The sequence below is a fragment of the Erinaceus europaeus genome (genome assembly GCF_950295315.1).
Source record: "Erinaceus europaeus chromosome 6 unlocalized genomic scaffold, mEriEur2.1 SUPER_6_unloc_3, whole genome shotgun sequence".
Lineage (NCBI taxonomy): Eukaryota > Metazoa > Chordata > Mammalia > Eulipotyphla > Erinaceidae > Erinaceus > Erinaceus europaeus.
In genome coordinates, this window is record NW_026647136.1 from 1060018 (window position 1) to 1071991 (window position 11974).

General features: G+C 45.2%; 1 long non-coding RNA gene across 1 annotated transcript in view; it reads left to right on the top strand.

Annotated features, from left to right (window-relative positions):
* LOC132536169 (uncharacterized) overlaps positions 1 to 7233 on the top strand; it is a 36361-nt gene extending 29128 nt beyond the window's left edge. The window contains exons 2-3 of the long non-coding RNA XR_009547837.1: positions 5854 to 5986; positions 7111 to 7233. This is a non-coding gene — a long non-coding RNA (uncharacterized LOC132536169). The remainder of the gene's footprint in view (positions 1 to 5853; positions 5987 to 7110) is intronic.
* Positions 7234 to 11974: the final 4741 nt, after the last annotated feature.

Genomic DNA, 11974 nt, shown 5'->3' on the forward strand with positions numbered 1-11974 from the left:
GAGAGGAGGGGGAAGAGAGAGTGGAGAGAGAAAGACAGACACCAGCAGACCAGCTTCACCCCCAGTGAAGCGACCCCTCCCTGCATGTGTGGAGCAGGGGGCTTGGGGCTCAAGCCAGGATCCTTGTGCTGCCATGTGCAGTTAAGCTGCTGCAATACCACCTGGCCCCCAGGCTCAGATATCTTTGAGAACCAGTGCTTCCATGTCTTTGGATAGAAGCCTAGGGATGGTATTGCTGGATCTTAAGGCACTGCCCTTTTTGTTTGTTTGAGGACTCTCCCTGCAGCTTTCCAAAGGGGCTGCACCAGTTTGCATTCCCAACAGCAGTGTCACTTCTCAGGGCTCCCTTTGCCCACACCTTCCCAGACCCCAGATCTTAAAGGTATGTTGATGTATGAGCTGGGAGTCTCACTGTGATCCCAATCTGCATTGCCAATGTCCCTGTAATGGGTTGGCCAGTCAGCAGAATTGTTGTGCAAATGACTTGAAAGCCTGGGGCTCTGAGATCCCAAATCCTGTTTCAGCACCAGAATCAGCCAGAGCTGAGCAGGGAGTGAGCAGCTGAGAAAAAAAAATCAAAGGCCCCTGTAACCTCTGAGGTCATGACCTTGGTGTCTTCCTGGCCCTTGACTTGGTCCAGTGCTGGTTGGGGACCTGGGTCTCCCCTTCACAGGAGCTCTTGGGGGAGCTGCTGGGCTTTGACACAAGACCTGCCCCTGCTTGCAGCAGCCCCTCAGTCTTCCCTGTTATGGTGGCCAGGAGGACACAGTCCAGGTCACCTGAGTGAAGTGACACTGCTTGGCCTTTATTGGGGATCCCAACACTGACTCACAGCCCCTCCATCCCACACAATTGTTAAAGAGATAATGGGGGGGGGCATCTGCCCCCATTCTGAAAGTGCCTCACGCCAATCTCAACAATGAACTAAAAAGAGAGCATGATTATCCAAGTAAACTAAACTGTAGAGAAAACGAAACATGTTAGTGTACAAGAGAGGGAGAGGGAGAGGAATGAACTCACTCACTTTCTCCTTGATCACATGGTATTCCCCAGAAAGAGAGCAAGCCCCACAAGGTTCACCACCTTTAAAGCCAAAGGCCCCACCTACAGCTGTAACCACTCCCATTTCTGGGTTGTGCCTTCTCTCCCTCAACACCATGACTCATCCAGGAAAGACTCACCCCTGCTCTCTCTATGCCCTGAGCCTCTGCCTCCTGCTCCTGCTCCTGCTCCCACTCCTGCTCCTGCCTGATTTCATGGTTCCACATGGGTCTGCACTTCTGCTCTGAGAGGAGGCACCGGGACCCGGGTTGGAGACCACACCCCAAGTCCACCAGGAGTCACAGTGCACAGGTGGATCCCGTCCTGCTGGATGGTAAGAAGGGGTGCACTCAGTGATGTGGGTCTGAGACCTCAGCCACATGCCTATGACCTTGACGTCACTGATTCCCACCTGGAGCTTCCAGAAGCTTCTTCAAAGGCGCTTCTGCTTTCTGAGGGCAGGAGACCGGGTATATCCATAGGTTACAGAGACAGTGATTGGGATTGTGCCCTTATGTCAACTCTCCCATAAACCTGGAGGCCCCCATTAAGATGATGGCAAAAGGAAAACAGACAAACAGCAAAAGCTAGAAGGAAGGCAACAGTGAGGTGAACACTGAACCTTTGAAAGTTCACGGAAATGTTTAGTGTGAGACGGCCTTTACTCTGTGCTTCATTTTGTCCCTCCAGGGCTGGGACTCCACACCTGCCCAACTCCACCATTCCTAGAGGCCATTCTTTATCTTATTCTTTTCCCATTTTTCATTCGATGGAGCACCCAGATGGATGGGGGAAACAGTGTCACACACTATAGAGCTCAGCTAAGATAATGTACAAGGACCCAGGTTTAAGCCTCCGGTCCTCACCCGGGGGGAAAGGAGGCTTCACAGAGCAGTTAAGCAGAGCAGCAGGTGTCTCTCCCTTTCTATAATCTCTCTTTCCACTTTCAGTTTCTCTCTCTATTCAAAATAAAGAGAGAAGATGATCGCATGCAACACTGGTCACCTGCTCCTGAGTTCTTACCCCTTCAAGAGGGAACCAGGGACTTGAACCCAGGTCCTCTACTATGGTATCATGTGCTCTCTACCAGATGAGCTAGCACCTGAGCCATGGCTTTTGCCCTGAGCCCTCTCATCACACATGCCAGGGGTAGTGATGTGTGGATGAAGACACACACATACGCACACACAGAGCCCAAACCTTTTGATTCCTACTGAGTTAGCTTCTGATGTTGGAGTCCTACAGGCCTTACCTATGAACATGACACAGCATAGCCAGGACTGAACATGTTAGGGAAATAACTGAACAGTCTGGGGCCTGGGATTCAGCATCCAAGATACACGCAGATGCACTTGCATTTTCCCAGCAGCTGTTAGAAGTTCTCTTCCGTCAGAATGAACTGCATATTAGAATTTAAACATACTTCTGAAAGAAGCTCAGAGTTACTATTATTGAGGTGAGGGAGCAGAGATTAGTGCAGAGCACAGCGTTCTTAGCACATCATTGTGCAGAGATGAAGCCTGGCTGCAGGTGGGCACCATCTGAGGAGTTTTTAGACCCCAGAGATTCTGTTCTGTCACAGGATGGACTTCCTCTGGGGGGCCGAGCTCAGTGCTGAATAGCTCCAGGTGAAACTCCCTGTGCTGCACATTTATTTGGAGGGACAGACTCGGGGCTTCAGGGACATTGACATCAACTTAGAGAAGTAGGGTCAGTTAGTCCTGTGAGTGCCCACACACATCTGGTTTGGTAAGAGCATGCTCAGTGAATATGAAGATAAGATTAAGACAGAGCATTGCCTGTGGTGGTGGCCAGGCTGGTGAGGAAGCCGAGATGTGGAGATCGGCACCACAGTAACTGTGTGGATTGTTGTTCTGGGGACCCTTCTGAGCAGCTCATGTTCTTTGGAAGCACATGTCAGGCTGTTCTGTAACTTAGAGTCTTTCCATTTTTCCTTTAAAAACAGAACCTGATGTGACTGACTTGAACCATGTCTAAATGAAGGAGTGGGGCTTGTCTCACTGACACTGTGGACATAAACATGTTCATGTCTGGGTCCAGGACGTAACACCAATTTTAGCTAAAAATATCAGTGAGAAGTGTAATTTTCCCCCTCAATTTTATATCGTTCCTGCAGTTATTCACAGTGGCATTTTAGATGAATTCAAAGTGTCTTTACATTTTGGTGACTGGAGATAGCTCATCTCTTAGAGTGCATGCCTCCCATGTTTGAATCCCTGCATTTGAGCATCAGCACCATACATGGCCTCAGTCTTGTCATGGGTGGTGACAGGTGCTGTGATGATTCTGTCTCTCTTTCTCCAACTGCTCTCTCTAAAAAATTATTTTAAATATTATACAGTTGGGCATTAGGGCCATTCAGTGGCACTGTGCAGATGGCAGGGCCAGGATTATTCCCTGCAGTGATTAAAATAAATCAAGATCCAGGGAGAGAGCATAATGGCTATGCAAATGACATTTATGTCAGAAGCTTCAGGGTCCCAGGTTCAAACCCTGCTACCACCATAAGCCAGATCTGAGCAGAGCTCTGAAAAAAAAAAAGAAATTAAATTCAAATAAGTCTCCTTTCAAATGAGCTCTTCCAAGGAGCCTTCCTTGTTTGTCCTCTCCACAGTGTCAGTCAGGTTTCATCTTTCACCTTTACTCCCTCACTTCCCTCTTTGTTTTTTTCTGGGTAATATTTCCAGGAGTCTAGAATCACATTGTGATTGGTAGTCTCTTCTGTTGAATTTCTGTCTTCCCCATTCAAAAGTTGGTTGCATGAGAATTGGGCCTTTTTTCTTTTCTTTTCTTTTCTTTTCTTTTCTTTTCTTTTCTTTTTTTTTTTTTTTAAGTTCTTACTATAGGACACTATTTCATTTCCTCAGGAAAATAACTTAAATATGTAGGCCAATCTGAAGATGCAGATAAGAATTCATTAGTAGCCACTTGTGGTGGACGGTCATTAGCACCTAGGGGTCAAGGACCTGGACATTGTTGGAAACTTCCCCTGGAAGCTGCATGGACATGTCTGAAACATATAGTCTTGCAAACCAAGGTCTCATCCAAAACTGTGAATGATGCCTGGCAGAGGCATAATGTTGAGGTGGTTGTGTGTCTAGTGTAAATAAAAGACAGGCGTCCATCAAGCTTCCTGAACAACTAGAAAAACCACAGCCCACATTTCTCCAGTTTAGGACCTATATAGCCCCCATTTGGAAGCAACCCAAATGCCCTTTGACAGATGACTGGATAAAAAAGTTATGGGACAGGGGTCGGGCGGTGGCACAGTGGGTTAAGCGCATGTGGCACAAAGCGCAGGAACCGGCGCAAGGATCCCAGTTCGAGCCCCCGGCTCCCCACCTGCAGGGGAGTCGCTTCACAGGCGGTGAAGCAGGTCTGCAGGTGTCTATCTTTATCTCCCCTTCTCTGTCTTCCCCTCCTCTCTCCATTTCTCTCTGTCCTATCCAACAACGAATTGCGTCAACAAGGGCAATAATAATAACCACAAGGAAGCTACAACAAGGGCAACAAAAGGGGGAAAAAATGGCCTCCAGGAGCGGTGGATTCATGGTGCAGGCACCGAGCCCAGCAATAACCCTGGAGGAGGGGAAAAAAAAGTTATGGGACATATACTCAATGAAGTATCCCCTAGGAAAGTAAAGATGATGTTGTATCCTTTGGGATAAATAGGATTATGCTTGGTGGATAAGTAAAGAGGTAAGTGACAGCTACAGAATGGTTTTTGGCACTGGGTAGAAACAACTCAGCAACATAAATCTCAGGTCTGGTCTGTGGCACTGTATACGCTTGTGTCATGTGTCATTCTATCTCTTGTCTCTCACATCAATAAACAAATGGAGCTTTGAAGTAGGCTACCTGGTGATCTATTCCTCTCATCCTAAATAAATACTTGAAAGAAACTCTAAATAAATTTATTTATTTCATTCTTTTAGAAAAAGCTATTGAAATCTTTTTTTCAATCATGTGTTCTTTTCTGTGAAGGCCTGAAATAATTTAGAAGGCCCAAATTAAAAAGTTCATCATTTCTACTAATGTATGAGGTTTAGTAATGTAGTATATACATTAAGTGTAACAAAGTATAAATATCAGAAATTCAGCAACAGGAAAGGAACGCTCAGCATTCTCTGAATGGCATTTGTAAACCCAGAAGTGAAGAGTGCAGCCACACTGGAGCCTCAGCTCTGAGGGCAGGACCTTCCTGCCTGTGGTGTGGTGTTTCCAGGGTCAGTCAGCACACACAATGCTCAGGCCCCTCTCCCCACCCTTGCTGAGCTGCCAGATGAGGACAGAGCTGCAGAAGCTCATGGGTTGGGCTAAGAGCAGAGGGGAGAATGACAGAGTGCTTCTCTCTGTCTCTCCGAGTTTGAAAGGAGCTTCAGGATCAAGCACTCAGTGCCTCTGCTTAGCCTGTGGGTGTCTGCCTACTTGCAAAGATCCAGGAGAGCCACCAGCAGAGACAAGAAGTCACTGGTTCTAGGCTGGCCCAGGAACAGCTTCGTGGTTACTTTCTCCTAAGACCTCCATCTTGGTTTTCCATGTGGTCGTGACTTTTACATTTAAAACCTTTTCATCTACTTGTCTGTAAAGCCAATGGCTCAAGCATGAAGCTTTAGTCTTTGTTATTCTCTCTCGTTCTCTTCTGAACATTAAAAGGGAAAAACAAAAGAAAACACTGGTCATCTGGCACAGTGTAATCATGCACAGGAGGCCCACAGATAAAAAAAGGAAATATGGACATCAGTATTTTGTGGAGTTGAACTTATTTCTTCCCAATTTCTTGCACTGCAGGTCAGTTCAGCAAAAACAAGAGTGGCATTCCTGTCTGGAGAGGGTGGAGAGGAAGAGAGTCAGACACCTATAGCACCGCATCATAGCCCATGAAGCTTCTCCAGAGCAGGTGGAAGCAGGGAACGGAACCCAGGTCCTTGCTCTTGATAACATTTGTACTCTAATGGGTATACCACCTGCATGCTGTGCAGTTGGTTTATTAGGGAAACTACAGATATTTATGTTTATGGGAAACTGTAAAGGCATAGGAAGCAAAAGGAATTCTTAGTGGCTCTACAGCATAAATATAGAAATAATGTTGCTTATTAAATTCCATAATGTTGATCAGGCTCTTTCTGATGTCAGTCATCATACTCCTTGTAAGGAAGTGAGTTTGAGGGCCAGGTGGCCATGTCCTGAAAAAGCACACACATTACAGTGCACAAGCACACAAGTTCAAGCCCCTGTTGAAGCTTCTGGAGTAGTGAAGCAGGCCTGCAAATGTCTCTGGCTCTCTCCTTCTCTGTATCCCCTCCTCTCTCAATTTATCTCTGTCTCTATCCAATGATACATATTTTTTTAAAAAGGGAGTGATGTTTACTAACTGGAAATTCCTACAAGAATCAAAGAAATTTTCTAAAAGCAGGGGAGAGGCCCAAAGCCCTGTGTTCAAGGGAGATAGCATATGGCTCAGGGTGAGAGTTTCTACACGTAGTTTAGGGAGATATGAATATGAACCCATCAGATGACTACAGTCTTGCAAAACATCATTCCTGGGGGCCAAGAGGTAGCACAGCAGGTTAAGTGCACATGGTAAGAAGTGCAAGGACCAGGTTAAGGATCCAGGTTCTAGTTGCAGGCTCCCCACCTGCAGGGGCCATGCTTCACAGGCAGTGAAGCAGGTCTGCAGGTGTCTTTCTTTCTCTCCCCCTCTGTCTTCCCCTCCTCTCTCGATTTCTCTATGTCCTATCCAACAACAGCAACTATAACAACTACAACAATGGGAAAAATGGCCTCTAGGAACAATGGATTCATAGTGCAGGCACCAAGCCCCAGCAACAGCCCTTGGGGGAAAAAATAAAAAGTTCCTCAGCATAAACAAATAACAGTTTCCCTCAGTTAATTGTCATCCTTACAAATGGTGTTTTCACAGGTCCCTGTCCCTTATGATTTACTGAGGTAACCTAGAAAAAAATGGTAAATGTAAAAGGATCATTCAGAATCCCCTCAGGTACTGTATCTGGACTCACCATTTCATGGTCTTTTCCCACCCTCAAGGAGCCCTTCCATCTGGAGCAGATGACTTCAGAGATCCCAGGGCAGCAGGTCTGCAAGGCCAGGCAGTAGAGAAGGAGCCAGCAGGGGAGAGGTGAGCCCCAGCCTTCCCAAAGTGCCTCCTCTGGGATGTCTCCCTTTCTGAAGCAGAATCATGACACAGGACCATTCGCATGTGGGGGGTGCGGGGGTTCAGGGAAGGTTACAGGCAGGGACCCAATTCTCATCCCAAGTCATTTCTAGAAAGGTATTTTATTTTGGGAATTGCTCTAGGTCAGTGTGACCAACCCTTTTTCTGCCAGGGGTGACATGGATATTTAAGAGATAATTACAGGCCCTACAATTATCAGCTTGAACATGAGCATTGGATGCTATGTGCTGATTTTGATTCCCAGATGAAATGACTCCCTGGGTCTCATGTTGTCCACAGGCTAGAGGTGGCTTTTATTCCAGATGCCCAGATCCTGTCCTCCATGGGCTTCTCTGTAGGTGCATTGTTCTGTCATTAGAGCAGGACCTTTAGGGCCTGGGAAGAGGCCTTCCCCACCCCAGTGTGTGTCCAGTATCCTGGCCACCCTGGGAGCAGATGCACTGCCAGGCCTGTCAATCCATACTTGTAGTGGGGAACTCCCATGCACAGAGAGTATTGGGGGGGTGAAATGGACTGAGCACAGCCTGGGCTGAAGTGGCCTTGACTCAGCTAGAATGTGGCTCTGACCTCACTCTACTGACTTACTTCTCACATATTGACTGGATGTTGATTGTCAGGACTATTTGTTTTTAATTCAACAGCTTCATATTCCCCCATGATTCCATGTTATGCTTCTAATATTCCTACTACAGAAAAAAAAAAGATTTGATAAGCTTTTGCATCAGTGGAAGGGCAAAAGGCTCTCTTAGATAAAGCACTACCTTGCTTTTGTATGACAAAGCCTCAAGCCTAGACCCTCCATGTTGAAAAAAGCTTTGGCACCATCTCTCTCTCTGTCTGTCTATTTGTCTGTCTCTTCGCCCCTCTGTTTTTCTGTCTCTATCTTGAGAAAAAAGATCTTACACCAAGAATGAAAATCGTATAACATACCTTTTATTAAGATGACTCTTACTTTATTAACATATAGTTCAGCTTTTTGTTCTTGTTGTTGTTGTCAATAATATTCTTACTTCACTGAAACCTGAGGAAACTGTACTTGAATCTTGCCTTAACAGATGATGAAGGATGAAGTTGCATTAAATTAACTTGTTTAATCATCTCCATTTGCCCTGCCCCCGCAAAAATAAAATAGACCATCTATTGTCATCAGTCACAGAAAATCAGAGTCTACACCAGGGCATGTCTATCTGTAATTAACAATACAGCTGAGCCTGACAGTCCTTCTTGGGATGAGGCTCCTTTTCTGACTGTCTGTGTTCTGGAGTCACTATTGTAAGATTGCACAAAGGCTCTGTTCCATCAAGGAATAGAGCGTTCTTGCCGAAAGCCTTTGTAAGGGACTATATTTGGGTTCCATTTTAGAAGTCTTGGGTCTCAGGTAGGAAAACCAGGATGCGTGTATCAACTCATCTATAAACAAATATTCCCATGATGATGTAGGAGAATCCCCGGATGTATTAAATAGGAGTTTGCTGTCCCCTCCTGTCTGTCCTACTGAGCCTCAGTAGGAAGTGGACCTGCCCCAGGCCCCATATTTAGCTGTCCTCCATTCTCTCCAAGCCTCTACTGAGCAGACAGGAACCTCCTCCTCTGCTCCTCCCAGAGCTCAGTGTCTTGTTCACAGGTGTCCTTGCTGATGGGCGAGTCCCCTGGTTGGGATTCCATGGCATTACCAGGAACTCCCAGGCCCTGGGAACCCTGTTGGATGAGCAGAACTTCTCCCCTTGTATCAGCAAGAAGCCACCTGGCAGCAATCCCTGTTCATGCAGATGCGCGTGGCCCTGGTGATACTGCGGTGCCCGTCCATGCTGGCCCTGGGTGCAGCTCAGTGTCCCCCATCCGTGCGGGTCTGTAGTAGCCTGGGTGCCGCAGTGCACCACAGTACAGCGGGATGGCCCTGCATCGCCCCAGTTACATCTTCATTGCAGTGACTGGCCTCATAATATGTGTCAGTATCCCCTAGAGATGCCCGCTAGCCATATGCTGCTGGGCATTTCAGTGTATCTTTTCCCATTTGTTTTTATTATTTTTTTATATTTTCCCTTTGATTGCCCTTTTTTATTGTTGTTGTAGTTATTAGTATTGATGTCGTCATTGTTACACAGGACAGAGAGAAACAGAGGAGGGGAACAGATGGGGAAAGACACCTGGAGATCTGCTTCACCACCTGTGAAGCGACTCCCCTACAGGCAGGGAGCTGGGGGCTCGAACTGGGATCCTTCAGCAGGTCCTTGCATTTTGCGCCACATTGGTATAGATTGCGCTGCATCCTGCATGAATAAAGAGATACTGCATACAGCTCAACCATGAGTCCCTTGTCATCTGTTACAAATCCACTGCTCCTGGAAGCTGTTTTTCACATTTCATTGCCCTTGTTGTTGTTGTTATTGTTATAGCTGTTGTTGTTGGATAAGACAAGAGAATCTTAAAGAGGACAGGAAGCAGAAAGGGGGAGAGAAAGACACCTGCAGACCTGCTTCACTGTTTGTGAAGTGACCTTCCACATACACAGGTTGTTGTTTTCGACGGGCTGGCTTCACGGGCGGGTAACAGATGACAAGGGACTCATGGTTGAGCTGTATGCAGTATCTCTTTATTCATGCAGGATGCAGCGGAATCTATACCAAGCTAAGCTAAACTAACACAACTACCAACTCACAACTCACTAAAACGAACAATGTTGTCTTTATATACTTTCCAAGTAGGGTGTAAACAAGATGTGACATACAGAGGCGGCAGAAAGGAGGAAAATGATAGTTATAACTAAATATCTTTTTCAACATTTGTATTAGGGATTTAGTAATGCTTTATAAGATTATAAGATGCACAGCCATGATGTGACACCAAACCTATTGCCAAAGTTCTGTACTGCTGTCCACAAGAGGAACAACCATAGTTTTCACAAAATCTTAGAAGTTAGCTTGGCTGCTGCTGTTTCTTTCACTTTTTTCCAAGTTCATTTGTTTCAGTTTTCTATATTCCTTGTCCAAAAGGACATGGTGCTATCTCTTTTTTTAAATTAGAAAATATTTTTCTATTAACTATATACCTGAAATTATTATTATTATTTATTATCACCATGTTTATCAGTGGTGTGGTAGAATGAGTAATGGTCATTATTTTTCTGTTTTACGGGTTAGAACAGAGAGAAATTAAGAGGTGATTGGGAAGAAAAAAGGAAGGGGACAGGTGTAGTGGGTTAAGAGCCCATGGTAGGAAGTTCATGGACCAGTTTAGGAATCTACGTTGGTGCCACCCACTCCCAACCTACAGAAGGGTCACTTTACATGGGGATGAAGCAGGTCTGCATGTGTCTTGTTTCTCTCACCCTCTCTGTCTTCTCCTCTCAATTTCTCTTTGTCCTGTCCAAAAACAATGACAGAAATAACAATAATATTAACTACAACAAAGATAAACAACAAGGGCAACAAAAGGAAAAAATAGCCTCCAGGAACAGTGGATTTGTAGTACAGGCACTGAGCCCCAGCAATTTTCTTGGGGGGGTAATTAAATAAAAAGAGAAAAAAGAGAGAGATGGACTTTTAAACGTACTTCACCACTCATTAAACATTCTTCTTGCTGGTGGGGAGCAGGGGCTAAAACCCAGGTCCCTGTGTATGGTAAGAGCAGTGTCAGCTGTGTGCATCACCAGCCATACCCCATTCTAACATAGTTATCTAGTTGTCTGTTTTAGGTTGGTTCCATATTTTGACTTACCAACTATATAGCTATATAAGCATAGCTGTGTGTCTTGAGATTAGCATAAATTTAATATTAGAAATTAAAGTGCATATATATGTTTTTAACAGACTATTTACTTATTATTGGACAGGGCAGAGAGAAATCTAGAGGGGTGGGGGAGATGGAGAAGGCGAGAGACAGAGAGGCACCTGCAGCCCCGCTTCACTGCTCTTTAAGCTTTCCCCACCTCAGGCAGAGACCAGAGGCTTGCATCTGGGTCATTGTGCACTGTAACATATGCACTCAACCAGGTGTGCCACTGCCTGCACCCTAAAAATATAAATATGTAATTTATATTTTTAATGAGAGAGAAAGAAAAAGAAAAAAACAGAGTACTGCTCAGCTCCAGGTTATGGTGGAGCTGATAATTGAACCAGGGACTTCAGAGCCTCAGGCATGAAAGCCTGTGACATGCAGAACCATTATGCTGGCTCCGCAGCAGGGACAGTGAAAGATAAGGAAGTCAGATGAGTGACATGCCTGGAGACAATCTGAGTATTCAAGACTATGGGAAGTTCTTAAAAATTGAGAAAAGTGGGCAGTTTGTGTATCACCCAGTAGAGCACTTAAGTTGCCATGTTGGTAACTTTGGTTCCAACCCCAGTCTCCACCCACGAGGCGGGGAGGGGGGAAAGTTTTAGAAATAGTAGAACAGTTCTGCACCTCGGTTCTTCATCTTTGTCTCTACATACATTCAAAATGAATAAATAAAGTAAAGACAGCTGATTATGATGTTAGAGTCCTGTAGCTAATAAAAAATGACAAATGATATATAAATTATATATGAATAAAATAAATAAAATTAAATGAAGACAGCTGATAATGATGATAGAGTCCTATAGCTAATGAGCAGAAGCCATAGCATTAACAACAACAATGAAACATCAAGAAGAAAATGACACATTGGCCTCTAGAGGATTTCAAATATTATGAATAGGGTACAGAAAAAGTACAGGTAGTCAATAAATACATAAA